Source organism: Piliocolobus tephrosceles, chromosome 9, assembly GCF_002776525.5.
Source record: "Piliocolobus tephrosceles isolate RC106 chromosome 9, ASM277652v3, whole genome shotgun sequence".
NCBI classification, from domain to species: Eukaryota; Metazoa; Chordata; class Mammalia; order Primates; family Cercopithecidae; genus Piliocolobus; species Piliocolobus tephrosceles.
In genome coordinates this window covers 102,743,677-102,762,142 of record NC_045442.1, presented here as the reverse complement: position 1 = coordinate 102,762,142, position 18,466 = coordinate 102,743,677, and positions in this window count along the sequence as shown.

Here is an 18,466-nt window from a genome sequence, read left to right as displayed (position 1 = left end):
GGCTGGAAGTCTGGTGGCGCCATCCATATCACTACACCCTCCACCCCTTTCCCCCCCCCCCCCCCGCCCCTCCCCCCCCCCCCCCCGCCCCCGCCCCCGCCCCGCAATGTTCAATCAGTTCCCTGCCTCAGCCTCTGAAGTAGCTGGAATTATAGGCACCCACCACCATGCTCGGCTAATTTTTGTATTTTTAGTAGCGACAGGGTTTTCACCATGTTGGCCAGGCTGGTCTCAAACTCCTGACCTCAAGTGATCCTCCTGCCTCAGCCTCCTAAAGTGCTGGGATTAAGGTGTGAGCTACTCTGGCTCTTGATCACATTATAGTAGTTTGTAGTTTGGAGATTAAAGGACTTCTTGCTCCTCGTACTTTCTCATTTCACGTACGCCATTATGCAAGCTCTGCAATTCTTCAAGTGGCCGGTTTTTGTATCTGTTACGTGTAGTCGAAGTTTCTTTTCTCTGCTTGCCCTGATGAGGGCCTGTTCACCTCATTTCTTGTAAGTACAGGTTAACTAGGAACTCCGCAATTCTTTAGGAGATAAAACAATGAAGGATTTAAAGTCATGTGCTTTGAAACATTGTGAAATCAGTGAACCCCTTCCTCCCAGAGAGGCCTATGTCTGGGCTGGTGTTACCACAAACTTCATGGACAATGCATGCACAGCCTCTCCACTTGATCTTGTGCCTTTGTTCTTCCTATTGTATATTCACGAGGCTGTTTACAGCTCCCTGTACTGTGGGGAGGTGGCACTGTGCCCATGGCCTCTCAGAGTTTTCTGAGGCTCAGCTTTTAGCCACATAATAGGCCAGCCCTGCCCCGTTTCCTAAAAAAAAATCCTCTCCGTTTTGATACTCATTTAGTTTTTACACATGTCCTCACTGCCAGTTTTAAAGTCAGGCCCGCACATAAGGTCAGATCCGCCTTCTTATGAAAATATTGCCAGCACCTCAACTTTGGATGTAACTAAAAACTACCTATAGGTTTCACTTTTGCTTCCCTGTGAGAGTGTGGAAGTTGCCGGGAGCCAGAGATAAGGACTAAGATAAGGTCCAGAGTCTACCTGATTCAGTGATGTCAGAAATGGTGGTGGTGACTGGTTTGTTTTTCCGTCTTCGAGATGTTTACTGTCACTTTGAGGTGTCACAAGGCCAGGCTAACCAGGAACAACCCTTGCTTAATATTGTCATAGAACTCCCCCCAAAACGAATCTTCCTTTCTGAGTGGAAATTTGCCCAAACTAGAGGCGTGGGACCAAATTTGCCAACATGATTTTGTATCGACAACTCCTTAATTCTACCACTGTTGAAAAAATTGATCTGTGCATGGTTGTGTCTTTTATGTTGTTTTTTTTTCCTTTTATTTTGAATGGCTTAGAGGCTTCCTAGAAATGGACTGGTGTGTCTCTAATTTCTGCTGAACTGATTTTATTAAAAACACTACACCATAGGGGGTTTGACCTTATAAAATACCAAACATGTCTGCTTTAGAAAATCACAAAGCTTTCCTCTGAAGGGCTCATAAATCTGGTTTCAATATGGGTTGATTATAGGCTAAAAGCTTGAAAGCAGTGGCATCTAGTATCATGACTCGGGAACTGGCTCTTTTGGGGCCAGGATAGCTTTTTTTCCCTTACAACCTCTAATTGGTCCTCTTCTCTGCCTCTCAGCCCGAATGTCTTTAAACCTCCACAGCTGTGGGAACTTGGGCAAATTATGTCAGCTCTTTGAATATTCAGTTTTGTTGCCTGTGGAATGGGGCCCATAGTAAAACCTTGTAGGATTATCGTGAAGAGACATTGTAGCTATTTTCATTAATATACACAACAGTCTTGTATTAACTGCCGCCACATAATATTCCTTAAAATCTGAGAACTTGTGCCCATTCTTTGTATTGTACGTTAAAATTACTTTTTAATATTTAAAATCTTTGCATACTTGAGACTTGCAGACCTGCCAGTCAGCTGCAGACAGGATTTAGCATTTTAAATATTCATTTTCAATGTATTATTTTTGGCCTCTCATGTCTATTAAATAGGTTCATTTGTAATTGTTTCCTTCTGGAATAATACAGATGGCTACTGATGAGAATGTTTTAATCATATAAACTTACTTCAACTTCTAGGCTAGTTGATAGAATGAAGTTCCCTTGGAGTTTCAGCTGCTCTGAATGGTCAATCCATTGAGAAGATCAATGGATTTGATAGGTAGCAGATAATGTGTCCACATCGTTTGCGTGGCTTATGTCAGAATTGGTACATTCTCAATAATTGATTCTCAATGCCACAATCAATTACAACCTGCCCCACAGGTGCTCCCAACAAAATACAAATACTTCCAGAACTAGTTTTTAGAACTTTGTGAATTTGGAAGTGGAGGAGCTAGTTAAAAATCATTTAATTACCCTGGATGAAATTAATTTAGTTACTCTGTGGTCACAGTTATAATAAAAAAATTAAATGCTCCAGATACCAACATTTATAACAGTAAATTGACCGCTCCTGATACCAACGGACTCCCCTTCCCACTACCCAATTCATTCTGTCAATATGACTATCTGCTACCTTAAAAAAGCAGATTATTGATTTTTTTGGGGAGTTAGAGATCCCATAGAATGACGAAATTCAACTCTCAAATTTTGGCACTCTTTATTTGGAGTATGGTTTACACTCGGGACATGTCCTTGTTAATCTGCTAACATTGCATCGTTTTGCAGCGTGGTGGTGTAATTCATTTGTCTGCCATTCCAGGAATTTGGGGATAGAATCAAGAAGGTGGCAGAGCTGAGATGAACCAGTTGGGGTTTACTTCTTCCAGCAAGGCAGCAATTTTCCAAGGGATGTGCTTTTTTAGAGTTTCAAAGTATTTATTGCTAGGGAAGGTCTACCAGCCAAACTTCTGCAAACTTTTCCCATTCTTTGAATATGAAAAGGGTAACAGGAAAGGCATTGATAAGCAATCTGGGGAGATACCTTGGGTAAGCAGTGAGATAGTATCTCAAGGCATTTGTCATTCCTCAAGACTTTTAGGACATTCCTTCTATCTAGGAGCTAATGGCCAGATGACCTCTCCCGGGCAATTTCAAATGGTGTTTAGCTCCCGGTATCTTGCAGATTAGATTGATGTTGGACTAAGTCTGAATAGAACTCAGGAAAGATCAGCTGAAAACTATGCATGCCGTGTGTGTGTGTGTGTGTGTGTGTGTGTGTGTGTGTGTGTGTATGCGCGTGTGTGTTTGTATGCCATGTTAATTGAATAGACTTCGTAATCCTGGAATAATTTTACATTTAACAATTTTCAAGGCGTTGCATAAGTAGTTTGGAACTTGCGAGAAGTCAGCAATTTGTTTTTAGACACGTGAAGACTAAGTCAGTTGTGATGAATTAATAAACTCAGAGGCTGTTGTGTCAGTTCACTCTGAAAGATCTCGCATTACAAACCTAATGAAACAAAAATTGTTTTAGCAGTTAAAACCAAGAGAAATACAAAAAGCTCTTTATCCCTGCTTTCTTCCCCTTGGAATTTCCCTAGGGAGCCGATGAGGACAGTGGAAAAACACCACACTTCTCAAAGCAAGTTTCTTACTTTTTAAGTGTTACAAGTTCACGGCAGAGTGTTTTTTTCCCCCTAAATTTAGTGGATGTGGTTTTGATACCATAGCTTTCATTCACAGTTGCCTTGGCAAATGAGGGCATTTCTCACCTAGGTTTAGGGATGAAACTGAACTACCCGTGGGAAGGAGCCGTGATCAATAACCTTTGGACATATCCAAAATCCAAAGGAGAGAATTAGATGAAGGACAGATTAAGGCCTTTTGTTTTCAGGCACCTGTTTCTGGTTTTTAGTAAATAAATGTTGTCTTTCTCTTTTATTTCTCTATCCTAACTGATTGTTTTACAGATTTATAATTTTTGTACGGAAAGCCTAAATGAAAACAAATTGCTAGTGAAGGAAGTTGAGAAAAAATTCCAATGGGCCTGAACATTAATGAAACATTGCTAAGGTCAAATATCTGAGTCTACCTTTTATATTTGGTGCAGGCTCTAAGCTCATTTAAGGACACTCATTCTCACCCAGAATTTTATCACTATTCTCTTTTGAACTAAGAGTTGTACTTTCATTTTAGTATTTAAAGATAATCCAAAGTTTTCACCATTGTCTCTCCAAGGAGTTAAGAACAAGCCACTGAGAGTTTTGTTGCTCAAAAAGGTTGAGAACCTGGAATGCGCTACCTGATTTAGTATTTCATCCTCAATGGCTTGATAGGCCCTGCTACACCAGGGCAACTCTGGCAAATTCTCTTTTCTTCTCATGGAAATGAACCTCTGCCCAGAGGCTGTAATAAAAGCAAAAAATAGCTCGCTGTGTCTTTCATTCAAGGACACACCAAGTTATGGATTCCCTTCCCCTCACAAACACTAAGCATCTTCATGAAGAGTTTACCTTTAACTTCAAAATCCAAATAGCTCTTGTGAATCCATTGCGGTTTCATAATTTAGGCTTTTATATATTTCTTTTTTTTTTTTTTTTGAGATGGAGTTTCACTCTTGTTGCCCAGGCTGGAATGCAATGGCACGATCTCGGCTCACCGCAACCTCCGCCTCCCAGGTTTGAGCGATTATCCTGCCTCAAAATCCCGAGGAGCTGGGATGACAGGCATGTGCCACCATGCCCGGCTAATTTTATATTGTTAGTAGAGACGGGGTTTCTCTATGTTGGTCAGGCTGGTCCCGAACTCCCGATCTCAGGTGATCTACCCGCCTGGGCCTCTCAAAGCGCTGAGATTACAGGCATGAACCACCACGCCCGGCCTATATTTATTTTATCACATTATTATACAGTGTTCTTTTACAAAAATTACTTATTTTCGTAAGCCCAGCCTGTAGGTCAGGCTGTAGTGCACTGGTGGGATCATAGCTCACTGTAGCCTTGAGCTCCTGGACTCAGTGATCCTCCTGCTTCAGCCTCCAAGTAGCTGGGACTACAGGCATATGCCACTACGCCTGGCCTTTTGTCACTTTTTTGGTTGAAGTGGAGTCTCCAGGTTGGTCTCAAACTCCTGGGCTCCAGCAATCCTCCCGCCTCAGCTTCCTGAGCAACTGGGACTACAGCTGTGCACCACCATGCGCAGCTAATTAAAACAATTTTTTGTAGAGATGAGGCTCTCACTCTGATGTCCGCCCTGGTCTCAAACTCCTGGCCTCAAGTGAATCTCCCTCCATAGCCTCCCAAAGTGCAAAGATAAATTTTGAAAAAAGAATGTATATGTCGGGCAGGGGTGGCAGGAGCGGGAGGGAAGGGAAGGTCATTCTTGACTTCAAAATCCTTTTACGGTATTTTTTCTAGTTTCCTGTGTTCCATTTATTTATTTATTTAAAAATATTATACATATCTTTATATTTTCTGAGTCCTGGCTCAAACCGGTGTCAACCTGCTTCCTGCTTTTTTTTTTTAACGTTGTAGATTTTAAAAAATTGATACACAATAGATGTACATATTTTGGGGAGCATATGTGATAATACATTCATATAATTTGTACAGATCAAAGCAGTATAATTGGGTATCTATCACTTTAAATATTTGTCTTTGTTGTATACTAGAAACATCTGAAGTATTCTCTTTTAGTTATTTTGAAATATATAATAGATTACTGTAAACTATAGTCACCCCACTGATCTGTCAAACACTAAATCTTATTTTTTTTTCCATCAAACTATCTATTGGTACCTACTAATCAAGCTCTCCTCATCCCCCTCCAGTGGTGCTTACTAAAAATTGAATAAATGTGGGAAAGAGAAAATCTCCCTCTTCAAAAGCAACACTGTTGTGGACATTTTAAAATGCAAACGTTTTGGCTGGAAGTCAGAAATCTCATTCTCTCTGCTAAACCTGGTGTAGCATTTATCACGCTTGAAGTGGAGGCATCTGGTCACCAATTTCACAGCTTGGACAGAGCAAGAAGGTGCGGCTGGTTTAGGAGGCGGCCTGCGGGGGTGATCAGGATCGTCTGTCCATCTGGGCTTGGTAAATGTCAAGGGTCATTTCCCTGTCCTGACACTTGATTGTGAAGCAGGTTGTGAGGTAGTTCTTTCAAGGGACTGGGTTGTGACAATCACCATAGTTGGACAATAAAACCCGAACATCCTTCACCATCTCCTTTAACAATGGGAGGTTGTTTGTTGGCATTTGTATGCAAATTGGCATGAGTAACCAACAGGTTGCTTTGAAATCCTCAATTTGTTTATCCCAACCTGGGAAGTCCGACCTTTTCTTCAGAGGCAGATTTATGGAGCTATTTTTCATGGCTCTCAGCAATGATTTGGGTTCAACAGGGTCGCCAGGATTTTCATTAACTCAAGTAGGCTTCAGAAGCAGAAGAGCTCTGCTGGTTCCCTGGACTGACACAGACAGTGGTGACCTATTGCGAAGCCACTCACCACGTCCTGCAGTTCCTCTAGGGCTCTGCTGGCTAGTCCTGAGCATGTGACAGGGGGAAAAAGAAAACCCTTTCTTCAGAATATTCATACACAAATACCTCATCTGGAGAAAAATACATTGATCATTTTTTTTGGTCTTCCCGTTTCTTCTGGAAAGTCACACCTTTGCACCTGGCCTAAAGAAGAACCTGCCCTTTTTTCTGAAGCTTTTTCTGAAAGTGCTTATCCTAATTTCTTTCTTAGTTTTTTCTTTTTGAGACAGGATCTCCCTCTATTGCCCAGGCTGGAGTGCAGTGATGCGATCTTGGCTCACTGCAGCCTCAACCTTCTAGGCTGAAGCCATCCTCACACCTCACTCTTATGAGTAGCTGGGACTACAGGTGCGCACCACCACACTCAGCTAGTTTTAAACAATTTTTTGTAGAGATGGGGAGTCTCACTATGTTGCCCAGGTTGATCTCGAATTCCTGGGCTCAAGTGATCCTTCCACCTTGGCCTCCCAATGTGCTGGGATTATAGGTGTGTGCTACCACACCTAGCCCACATCCTGATGTTTTTATAAGCCTTCATAGCTGTGATATGGTTTGGCTGTATGTCCCCACCCATATCTCATGTCAAATTGTAATCCCCACCTGTCAGCGAGGGACCTGGTAGAAGGTGATTGTATCATGGGGGTGGATTTCCCCCTTGCTGTTCTCATGATAGTGAGTGAGTTCTCACGAGATCTGGTTATTTAAAAGTGTGTGGCACCTCTCCCTCTCTCTCCCTCTTCACTGTCTGTCTTGATTGTAAGTTTCCTGAGGCCTCCAAGCCATGCTTCCTTTTAAGCCTGTGGAACTGAGTCAATTAAACCTCTTTTCTTCATAAATCCCCAGTCTCAAGTAGTTCTTTACAGCAGTGTGAGAATGAACTAAAACAAGCTGCTATGGATATGTATGGTTCTGGCCTCTGAGAGACCTGGGTTCAAGTTCAGACTTAGCCTGTTACTAGTGGTGTGACCTTGGGCTAATTAACCTCTCAACTTCCTCACTTACATAATGAAGGTAATAATATTATCAGCACTTTATTTTTTAAAGTTTTTATTTATTTGTTTTTAGAGAAAGAGTCTTGCTCTGTTGCCCAGGCTGGAGGGCACTAGTGCAATCATGGCTCACTACAGCCTCGAACTCCCAGCTCAATTGATCCTCCCACCACAGCCTCCCAAGTAGCTGGAGCTACAGGTTTGTGCCACCACCCTGGGCTTTATTAGTGTTTTGGGTTGTTGTGAGGATTAAATGATATAATACAAATAAAGATTTAGCACAGTTCCTAAAAACACTATGAAAATTAGCTATTCCTATTAAGTATCATTCCTTCACGAGCCCTCACAATGCCTAGGAAACACACACAGATGATAGAGGTCACCACGCTGACTCTACAAATGGAAGAGCTGGACTTCAGGTAGACCCAAAGATCCAGGCCGGGCGCGGTGGCTCACCTATTATCTCAGCATTTTTGGGAGGCCGAGGTGGGTGGATCACCTGAGGTCAGGAGTTGGAGACCAGCCTGGCCAACATGGTGAAACCCCGTCTCTACTAAGCACAACAAAAAGATTAGCTAGGCGTGGTGACATGTGCCTGTAATCCCAGCTACTTGGGAGGCTGAGGCTGGAGAATCGCTTGAACTGGAGAGGTGGAGGTTGCAGTGAGCCGAGATAATGCCACTGCACTGTAGCCTGGGCGACAGAGCGAGATTCTGTCTCCAAAAAAAAAAAAAAAAGATCCAGTGATGTTTAAGCTTTTTCATTTGTGAATGTCAGTGTCTTGAATTCACTTCAACTTCCACAATTATATTTTGCTGAAGACAGTAGGAAAGTACTTAATTTTTATTTAAACATATTGAAACTACCATATCCCTTGCAGGAAAATGTTACGTATTAGGAACAGTTACGACGTGCGGTATCAGCACAGAACAGTTTAACACTCTTCAGGAAGGACATGCTATCTGCTCCATGTTACAACAGATACCTGTTTTTGCACATCCTATTAATGAATACACAGCTGTTGAGTGTGCTTGTTTGCTCTGCTGATGGGGCCAAGTCACGGTTCCAAGCGACAGCTGTGCCTGGAGCACAGGCGGTATGAGCTCCTGGCATTGCCACTGTCTTTCTGCTTGGGGGTCCAGGTGAAGGGCTGGCAAAGTTTGTCTCACAGGGAGGAAAGAGGCAAATTAAAATTTTGTCCCAGGCCGGGAGTGGTGGCTCACGCCTGTAATCCCAGCACTTTGGGAGGCTGAGGCAAGGGGATTGCTTGAGCCCAGGAGTTGGAGACCAGCCTGGGCAACATGGTGAAACCCCATCTATACAAAAAAAAAAATTAAAAATTAGCTAGGCATGGTGGTGCATGCCTGTGGTCTCAGTTGCTCAGGAGGCTGAGGTAGGAGGATTGCTTAGACCTGAGAGATTGAGGCTGCAGTGAGATATGATGGTGCCACTGCTCTCTCTCTCCTGAGCAACAGAGCGAGATCTTCTCTTAAATTTGTTGTTGTTGTTGTTTTTCTAGAGCATGCTTGTAATCCATAAACCGAGTGAGGTCTGTTTTCATGAGAATCTGGGCTTCTAAGAAACTTGCTGGACTAGCCGGGCATGGTGGCTCATGCCTATAATCCTAGCACTTTGGGAGGCTGAGGCAGGTGGATCACCTGAGGTCAGGAGTTCGAGACCAGCCTGGCCAACATGGTGAAATCCTGTCTCTAGTAAAAAGTATAGAAATTAGCTGGGTGTTGTGGCATGTACCTATAATCCTAGCTACTTGGGAGGCTGAGGTGGGATAATTGCTTGAATCCGGGAGGTGGAGGCTGCATTGAGCCAAGACCGTGCCACTGCACTCCAGCCTGGGCAACAGAGCAAGATGCTGTCTCAAAAAAAAAAAAAAAAAAAAAAATTGCTAGACTAAAACCACAATACAGCTTTAACAATCATAGTATAAATCATAAACCCAACACCTAGTCATTTATTGTTCCTTACTAAGAAATGCTGGAGCTGGGCACAGTGGTTCACACCTGTAATCCCAACACTTTGGGAGGCCGAGGCAGGAGGATCACTTGAAGCTGGGAGTTTAAGATCAGCCTGGGCAACATAGTAAGACCCTGTCCCTACAAAAAACAAAAATTAAAAAATTAGCCAGGTGTGGCAGCATGTACCTGTAATTTCAGTTACTCAGGAGGCTGAGACAGGAGGATTGCTTGAGCCCAGGAGTTTGAGGCTGCAGTGAGCTATGATTGTGCCACTGCACTCCAGCTTGGGTGAAAAAACAAGACGCACAAAAAAAAAAAAAAAAAAAAATGCTGGGACATAAATGCTTCTGTGATTTAGTGTTCATGTATCAGGCTAATGTGTATGTTATTTAAGATATTGACAAATCCATGGGGCTTCCCCAAGTCCAGGAATTGATCTGTGTGTCCCACATCTGTCCAGCACCTTTAAGGAGCCACCAGCCCCTTCCTGCACGCACTTGCAGCGTGAGACCCAGAAGACAGTTCCAGCACATTTCGCATTAGTAGACCAGCTTGTGAACCTTTCCTTCCATCCTGGGTTTTGCTCTTAACCCATTTCTTCTGCTCCCTGGAAATGACCTTTGTTGCTGATGATAATATTTTACCCTCAACTCTGCCTGTTGACTTGATATTTCCTGCCCATCTGCAAGTCTCCATAGCTCAGGCCGTCTCTGGGGTTCCACCTCTGGCTGACTCTGCCTCCTTTTGCCCTGACTTCATGTCTTTCTTCTCTTTCTGTTATTTATTGTTATTATTATTTTTTGAGACAGAGTCTTGCTCTGTTGCCCAGGCTGAAGTGCAGTGGTACCATCTCAGCTCACTGTAACCTCCACTTCCCGGGTTCAAGCGATTCCTCTGTCTCATGCTCCCTAGTAGCTGGGATTACAGGTGCATGCCACCACACTCGGCTAATTTTTGTATTTTAGTAGAGATGGAGTTTCACCATGTTGGCCAGGTTGGTCTTGAACTCCTGACCTCAAGTGATCTGCCCACCTCAGCCTCCCAACGTGCTGGGATTACAGACGTGAGCCACCACATCCGTCCTCTTTCTTTTAAAAAAAAATAAATTGTTATCGCTGTTTTTGAAACAGGATCTCTCTGTCACCCAGGCTGGAGTGCAATGACACGATCACAGCTCACTACGGCCTTGACTTCCCAGGCTCAATCCATCCTCCTGCCTCAGCCTCCTGAGTAGCTGGGACCACAGGCACATGCCACCACACCCGGCTAATTTTTTAAAAAAGCAATTTATTCTAAGATTCTATACTGAGTAGTGAGATTTAGTGAACCAAGTCATCTTTCAGTTTCATCTTTTTTGTTTGTAAAGTGAGAGTTAGAGGATCACAATCCTTTCCTTCAACCTCAAATGCATGTTATTAAAATTCTACAGTGCCCTGAAGTCCCTTTGATCTCCTTGGGGAAGGCATTATAAAATGGGAATTATTATTAAAATGCTATTTTGAAATAAAGATAAACTTTTTCTCATGTATTTATATATTTTTATTTCTTTCACACTTTTCGTTCTCATTCCTTTGTAAATACAGGTTGGAATCGTGTCTGCTTTCTCTCATGTTTATAACCAATAAAGTTTGCTTTAAGAAGATGGAAAACGGCATATACACAGTACATGCTTGAGGCCATCTTTCCTTTTTCAACCAGTAAAACCACTACCTATTTGGAACATTGTTCGTAATTGAATTTACTTTACAATAAGCCTCAGACTTAGAGCTAAAGAATGAAGGGAGAAAAAGACAAGTCCAAACATTGTAATTAACAAAAGCAGTGGCAACATTATTGTATACAGCTTAAAACAAACACATTAATTTTTTTCAGTCTCCGGAATAAAGATGAAATGAAACAAAACAAAGTTCAACCAAAAACCCTGAAAACAAAGGACCTTAGAGACAATCCTGCTTAAAAATAAGTTTAAAAATAACCTTGTGTTTTTCTTCCTACTTAAGATGAATATTACACAGCAATGAAACTGCCCTTTGTTTTTGAAATTTTTCTACAATAAGTTGAAATGTTAAGATGAGTACACTGTGTCTTAGTTAGAAACATCACAAAGGACTTGACATGGTGGCTCATGTCTATAGTTCCAGCACTTTGGGAGGCCAAGGCAGATGGATGGCTTGAGCCCAGGAGTTCAAGACCAGCCTGGGCAAAATTGTGAGACTCTGTCTCTACAAAAAATAAAAAATTAGTCAGACATGGTGGTGTGTGCCTGTGGTCCCAGCTACTTGGGAGGCTGAGGTGGGAGGATCACTGGAGCCCAGGAATTTAGGGCTGCAATGAGTCGTGATGGCGCCACTGCACTCCAGCCTGAGTAACAAGGCAAGACCCTGTCTCTGAAAAACAAAAACAAACCCAAAATAAATAAACAAAAGAAACATCAAGAAGGAATATTTATGCTTTTTTTTATTTATTTTTGTTATTATTTTAATAGAGATGGAATCTCACCTTGTTGGCCAGGCCGGTCTTGAATCCTTGGCCTCAAGTGATCTTCCTGCCTTGGCCTCCCAAAGTGCTGAGATTGCAGGTGTGAGCCACTGTATCTGGCCAGATAATTATGTTTCTTATTGGCCTAAATGGTTAATACTTAAATGGTGCAAAAATATTGCAAATTTGGGTGTTCTCCCTGCCTCCTAGTTGGAAAACACTGGCAAAGTGACTCACTCAAGGCCATGCTGTGAACAGGGACTCAGACCTGGGATTTCTTGCTGGGATTAAATCACTGAGACACATTCACCGCAAAGGATACTGAAAACGTGTGAGAACAATAATATTAAATTTTCAAGGTTTTATATCCGAATGGAAACCATACAACGACACTTTGTCTCATACAGGGTCTTCTCTGCTTTTCAGCAGGCAAAGTCATGCTAAACCCCCAATCACACTATTTCTTCTTCTTCTTTTTTTTTTTAGATGGAGTTTCGCTCTTGTTGCCCAGGCTGGAGTGCAATGGCGTGATCTCGGCTCACTGCAACCTCTGCCTCCCGGGTTTAAGCAAGTCTTCTGCCTCAGCCTCCTGAGTAGCTGGGATTACAGGCATGTGCCATAACGCCTGGCTGATTTTTTATGTCTTTAGTAGAGATGGGATTTCTCCATGTTGGTCAGGCTAATCTTGAACTCCCAACCTCAGATGATCTGTCCCCATCTCGGCCTCCCAAAGTACTGGGATTACAGGCGTGAGCTACCGTGCCCTGCCTCAATCGCACTATATCTGCCGAGACACACCCCATCCTACCTATGGAACTGGGAAGGAATTCTTGGTGTAGTTATTTCTGGGATGCAGTTTGGGGGATCAGAAGAAATTTCTCCTCTTCTCTCCAGGTTTAACTCCTTGAGGGAAGACTTCACGTGTTATGTGTCATTCTGGAACATTCTGGAATCTATGAGAAACAATTTTTTTTTTTTTTTTGACAGTGTCTCGTTCTGTCGCTTAGGCTGGAGTACAGTGGTGTGATCTCGGCTCACTGCAACCTCTGTCTCCTGGGTTCAGGCGATTCTCCTGCCTCAATCTCCCAAGTAGCTGGGACTATAGGTGCACACCACCATGCCTGGCTAATTTTTGTATTTTTAATGGAGATGGGGTTTCATCATGTTGGCCAGGCTGGTCTCCAGCTTCTGACCTCAAGTGATCTGCCCATCTCGGCCTCCCAAAGTGTTGGGATTACACGTGTGAGCCACTGTGCCTGTCTGAGAAACAAATTTTTATTCTCCTCTTTCATGACCTGCTTACTCTAGAGATAAGGAGAGACCACTGTCAACTAACTTTCCCCACCTTTTACTGGGGATGAAAGATGGGAGAAAAAACACAATCTCATCCTTTCACTTACTTCTTGTTGCCTATTTCCTTACAAACCACCCTCGACACCAAAAGAAGCAGAAATCAATTAATTGTGATTCTTTTTTGTGGTTTGTATTAGTGAACCATTCTGAAATACTTTTTTTTAAAAGTAAGTAATTTTTCCCTTGGAAACATATAGAATTACCTGTAAGCGAAAAAAAAAAAAAAAAAAAAAGATGTATTGAATTTACTCTTTCAATAGTCTTGATTTTTAATTCCTCACTTAAGAACAGGAGATCCCTGGTGCAATTTCAGTGACTAGCATCAGCATATAGTTTGTAAAGTCGCAAAATGTCAAACTCCATGTAAATTGTATTTCTAAATCCTCAGCAGCACTCAGACACTGTAATTATATCCTGACTGTGTCTTACTCACAAAACAAGACTCAAACAACGTCTTTCAAAACCATGCTTTGACAGCTCATTCACTTTATCCATAACACTATCTTAAAAGAATTTCCTTTCAGAAAACAGTCAATGAGCGCAAGTCAGGGGGAATTTTCTCCTTGATTGAATTCATGGAAGAGCAGAGTTCTATTTCCAAAATAATCAGCCAGCCCAGAGACATTCAGCTTCTCACTGAGCAGTGAATATTTGATATTTCAGAACTAAAGTAAGCAGCTTAATGGAACTTGTCAGACACTGATAAAATGGTAGAATAAGAAAATTAAGACTTCAGGTTACTTCAGAATAATGAGCATATCAAAGGTCAACGTTTACCTTTTCCAAGTTTTGCTTAAATGAAATAATTCTGGATTGGTTATTTCAACACATTAAAAGGTGCCCTGGGCAGGGTATTGGAAGAAAGTTTTTTTTTTTTTTTTTGAGACCAAGTCTTGCTCTGCGCCCAGGCTGGAGTGCAGTGGCCGGATCTCAGCTCACTGCAAGCTCTGCCTCCCGGGTTTAGGCCATTCTCCTGCCTCAGCCTCCCGAGTAGCTGGGACTACAGGCGCCCACCACCTCGCCTGGCCAGTTTTTTTTGTATTTTTAGTAGAGACAGGGTTTCACCGTGTTAGCCAGGATGGTCTCGATCTCCTGACCTCGTGATCCACCCGTCTCGGCTTCCCAAAGTGCTGGGATTACAGGCTTAAGCCACCGCGCCCGGCCGGAAGAAAGTTTTAACAAGGTTTTTCTTTTTTTTTTTGTGGAGACAGGGTCTGGCTCTGTGGCCCAGGTTGGAGTGCAGTGGTGCAATCATAGCTCACTGTAGCCTCGAACTCCTGGGCTCAAGCAATCCTCCTGCCTCAGCTTCCTGAGTAGCTAGGACTAGGTAGATGTACACCCCACCACACTGGATAATTATTTTGTTTATTTATTTATTTTTTTGGTAGAGATGGGGTCTTGCTATATTGCCCAGGCTGGTCTTGGACTTCTGGCCTCAAGTGATCCTCCTGCCTCAGTCTCCCAAAGTGTTGGAATTACAGGCATGAGGCACCATGCCTGGACAGTTTTAACAATTTTCAAGAAGTCTTTATGTAGTGTGCATACCTGAGTAATCTTGATTTTCTTTTCTTTCTGTCACCCAGGCTGGAGTGCAGTGGCATGATCTCTCTTCACTGCAACCTCTGCCTCTTGGCCTGAAGCAATTCTCTTGCTTCAGCCTCCAGCGTAGCTGGGATTACAGGCTACAGCCTAGCCTGCCATCATGCTCAGCTATTTTTTTTTTTTTTTTTTTTGAGATGGAGTCTTGCTGTGTCGCCCAGGCTGGAGTGCAGTGGTGCCATCTCGGCTCACTGCAAGCTCCGCCTCCCAGGTTCATGCCATTCTCCTGCCTCAGCCTCCCGAGTAGCTGGGACGACAAGCGCCCACCACCACACCTGGCTAATTTTTGTAATTTTAGTAGAGATGGGGGTTCACTGTGTTAGCCAGGATGGTCTCGATCTGACCCTGTGATCCGGGCTCCTCATCATTTTTAATAGCTCCCCACACCGTCTTTGGCCTTGCTGGCAAAACTCTAGGGTGGAGTGACTTGAGATAAGGCCCACAGATTGAGGCTACTGCACAAACCGTTTTGTACTTGTTCATGAGGAGGTAAGCACAAAATTGTTGTTGTTATGTTGGTGCAAAAGTAATTGTGAGGTTTGCCATTAAAAGTCATTGCAAAAACTGCAATTACTTTTGCACCTACCTAATAATTTTTTTTTCTTTTTTTGAGATCGGCTGTCACCCAGGCTAGAGTGTAGTGGTGCACTCTCAGCTTACTGCAGCTTATACCTCCTGGGCTCAATTGATCCTCCTGCCGCAGCCTCCGGAGTAGCTGGGACTACAGGTGTGTACCATCATGCCCAGCTAATAAGCATAAAAAATAAAGGAAAGCATTTAGATACTTTTACAGCAATTCGATGGAGTCATTTTATGTCTGTTGACTCTAATAATAAATATCAAAATGGTGCTTCATTTTGTGTATCTTTGTCCTTAATTTCATTTCTGCTAGTACTGTCTTTTTAATGTATTTTATAAAACATCAGTTTGTAAGAGATTCGGGGAAAACTGGCCTTCTATCATAAACAGTTCGAGAAACATTGCAGAGAACCAAGGGATAAACCAGAAGTATTTTTGGGAAAGAGGTATCAGTCTCTGCCAAACATAGATGGAGTTTATGAAGCAAAGGTTCAAAGGTTCCTTACCATAAACAGAGTGGTCCAAACCAATGATCTCTAGTGAGTGGTGTTCTTCAGAGCAATGCTTCTCAAACACATTTGTCTTATGACTCCCTGTACACTTAAAAAAACTCAATTTCCAATTTTTCATTGCTAGGATATAGAAATGTAATTGGTTTTTAAAATATTTTCCTTCCTTCCTTCCTTCCTTCCTTCCTTCCTTCCTTCCTTCCTTCCTTCCTTCCTTTTTTCTTTTCTTTCCTTTTTTAGACGAAGTCTTACTCTGTCTCCAGGCTGGAGTGCAGTGGCACAATCTCGGCTCACTGCAACCTCCGCCTCCCAGGTTCAAGCAATTCTCCTGCCTCAGCTTCCTGAGTAGCAGGGACTACAGGCATGTGCCACCACGCCCAGCTAATTTTTGTATTGTTAGTAAAGACAGGGTTTCACCATGTGGGCCAGGCTGGTCTCAAACGCCTGACCTCAAGTGATCCGCCCACCTCGGCCTCCCAAAGTGCTGGGATTACAGGCATGAGCTACCATGTCTGGCCAGGATGGCTATTATTTAAAAATCAAATCACAACAAAAAACCTGGAATATAACAAATGTGGGTGAGGATGTGAAGAATTGTAACCCTAGTGCATTGCTTCTGGGAATGTAAAATAATGCCATTGCCATAGGAAACCATTTTGTGGTTCCTCAAAAAGTTAAAATAGAATTATCACGTGATCAAGCAGTTCTCCTACCCCTAGGTACATACCCAAAGTAATTGAAATCAAGGACTCAAACAGATATTTGTACACCAATGTTCATAGCAGCATTATTCACAATAGTCAAAGGGTGGAAACAAGCCGCATGTCCATCAACAAATAAATGGATAAACAAAATCCAGTACATACATACAACAGAATAGTATCCATGAAAAATGAAATTCAGACACATGCTACAAAACAGAATGAACCTTGAAAATATTACGTTAAGTGAAATAAGCCATACACAAATGGACAAATGTTGTGTAATTCCATTTATATGAAGTATTTGGAGGAAGCAAATTCACGGGGACAGAAGTATAATAGGGGTTACCAGGGACTGGGGAAAGGAAAGGGGGAAGTTATTGGTTTAATGGGTAGGGACTTTCAGTCTGGGATGATGAGAAATTTCTGCGAATGGATTGTGGTAATGATTGCCCAACAATGTGAATGTACTCCATGCCATTGAACTGTACGCTTAAAAGTGGTGAAAACGGTAATTTTTTTTTTTTTTTTGAGATGGAATCTCACTCTGTCACCCAGGCTGGAGTGCAGTGGCCTGATATCAGCTCACTGCAACCTCTGTCTCCCGGGTTCAAGTGATTCTCCTGCCTCAGTCTCCCGAGTAGCTGGAATTATGGGCATGTGCCACCATGCCCAGCTAATTTTTGTATTTTTAGTGGAGACAGGGTTTCACTATGTTGGCCAGGCTGGTCTCAAATGCCTGACCTCAAATGAACCATCTGCCTTGGCCTCCCAAAGTGCTGGGATTACAGGCATGAGCCACCTTGCCCGGCCTTAAAATGGTAAATTTTATGCTGTGTGCGTGTGTGTGTGTATATGTATATGTATAATAATAATCATTATTATTTTTAAAGAAAGGGTCACTCTTTGTTGCCCAGGCTGGAGTGCAATGGCACAATCATGGTTCACTGCAGCCTTGAATACCTGGGCTCAAGTGATCCTCCCACCCCAGCCTCCCCAGTAGCTGAGACTATCACGGTTGTGTGCCACTGAACCTGGCTAATTTTTTTTTTTTTTTTTTGAGATGGAGTCTTGCTCTTGTCACCCAGGCTGGAGTGCAACGCACGATCTTGGCTCACTGCAACCTCCACCTCCCGGGTTGAAGTGTTTCTCCTGCCTCAGCCTCCCAAGTAGCTGGGATTACAGGTGCCCACCACCATGCCTGGTTAATTTTTTTTTTTTTTTTTTTTTTTTGTGAGACAGAGTCTCACTCTATTGCCCAGCCTGGAGTGCAGTGATACTATCTTAGCTCGCTGCAATCTTTGCCTCCTGGGTTCAAATGATTCTCCTGCCTCAGCGTCCCAAGTACCTGGGACTACAGGTGTGTGCCACCTCACCCAGCTAATTTTTGTATTTTTAGTAAAGACAGGGTTTCACCATGTTGGCCAGGCTGGTCTCGAATTCCTGACTTCAGGTGATCCACCCACGTCAGTCTCCCAAAGTGCTAGAATTACAGGCGTGAGCCACCGTGCCCAGCTGGGAATTACATTTCAACGTGAGATTTGGAGGGGACAAACATCCAAACCAGGTCTTGTTCTTTCTAGTTCTTATCAAATAGCTCCTGTGTGGTCAGGATTTATCATATCTTCAGCTGGTTTGGAGGCCACAGACCTGAGACCTCCATGGTACCACAGAAGAGGGAGGAAATCAGGCCTTCGTGGGGTGGGTCCAAAGGGACATTGGCAGCACACATGTCCCTTGAGTGAGATGACTGGTGGAGAGCTGAGGCCCGTGTGGCCTGATCTGAGCTGGCATTGTTGCCGAGGGGACAAGGGCCTTG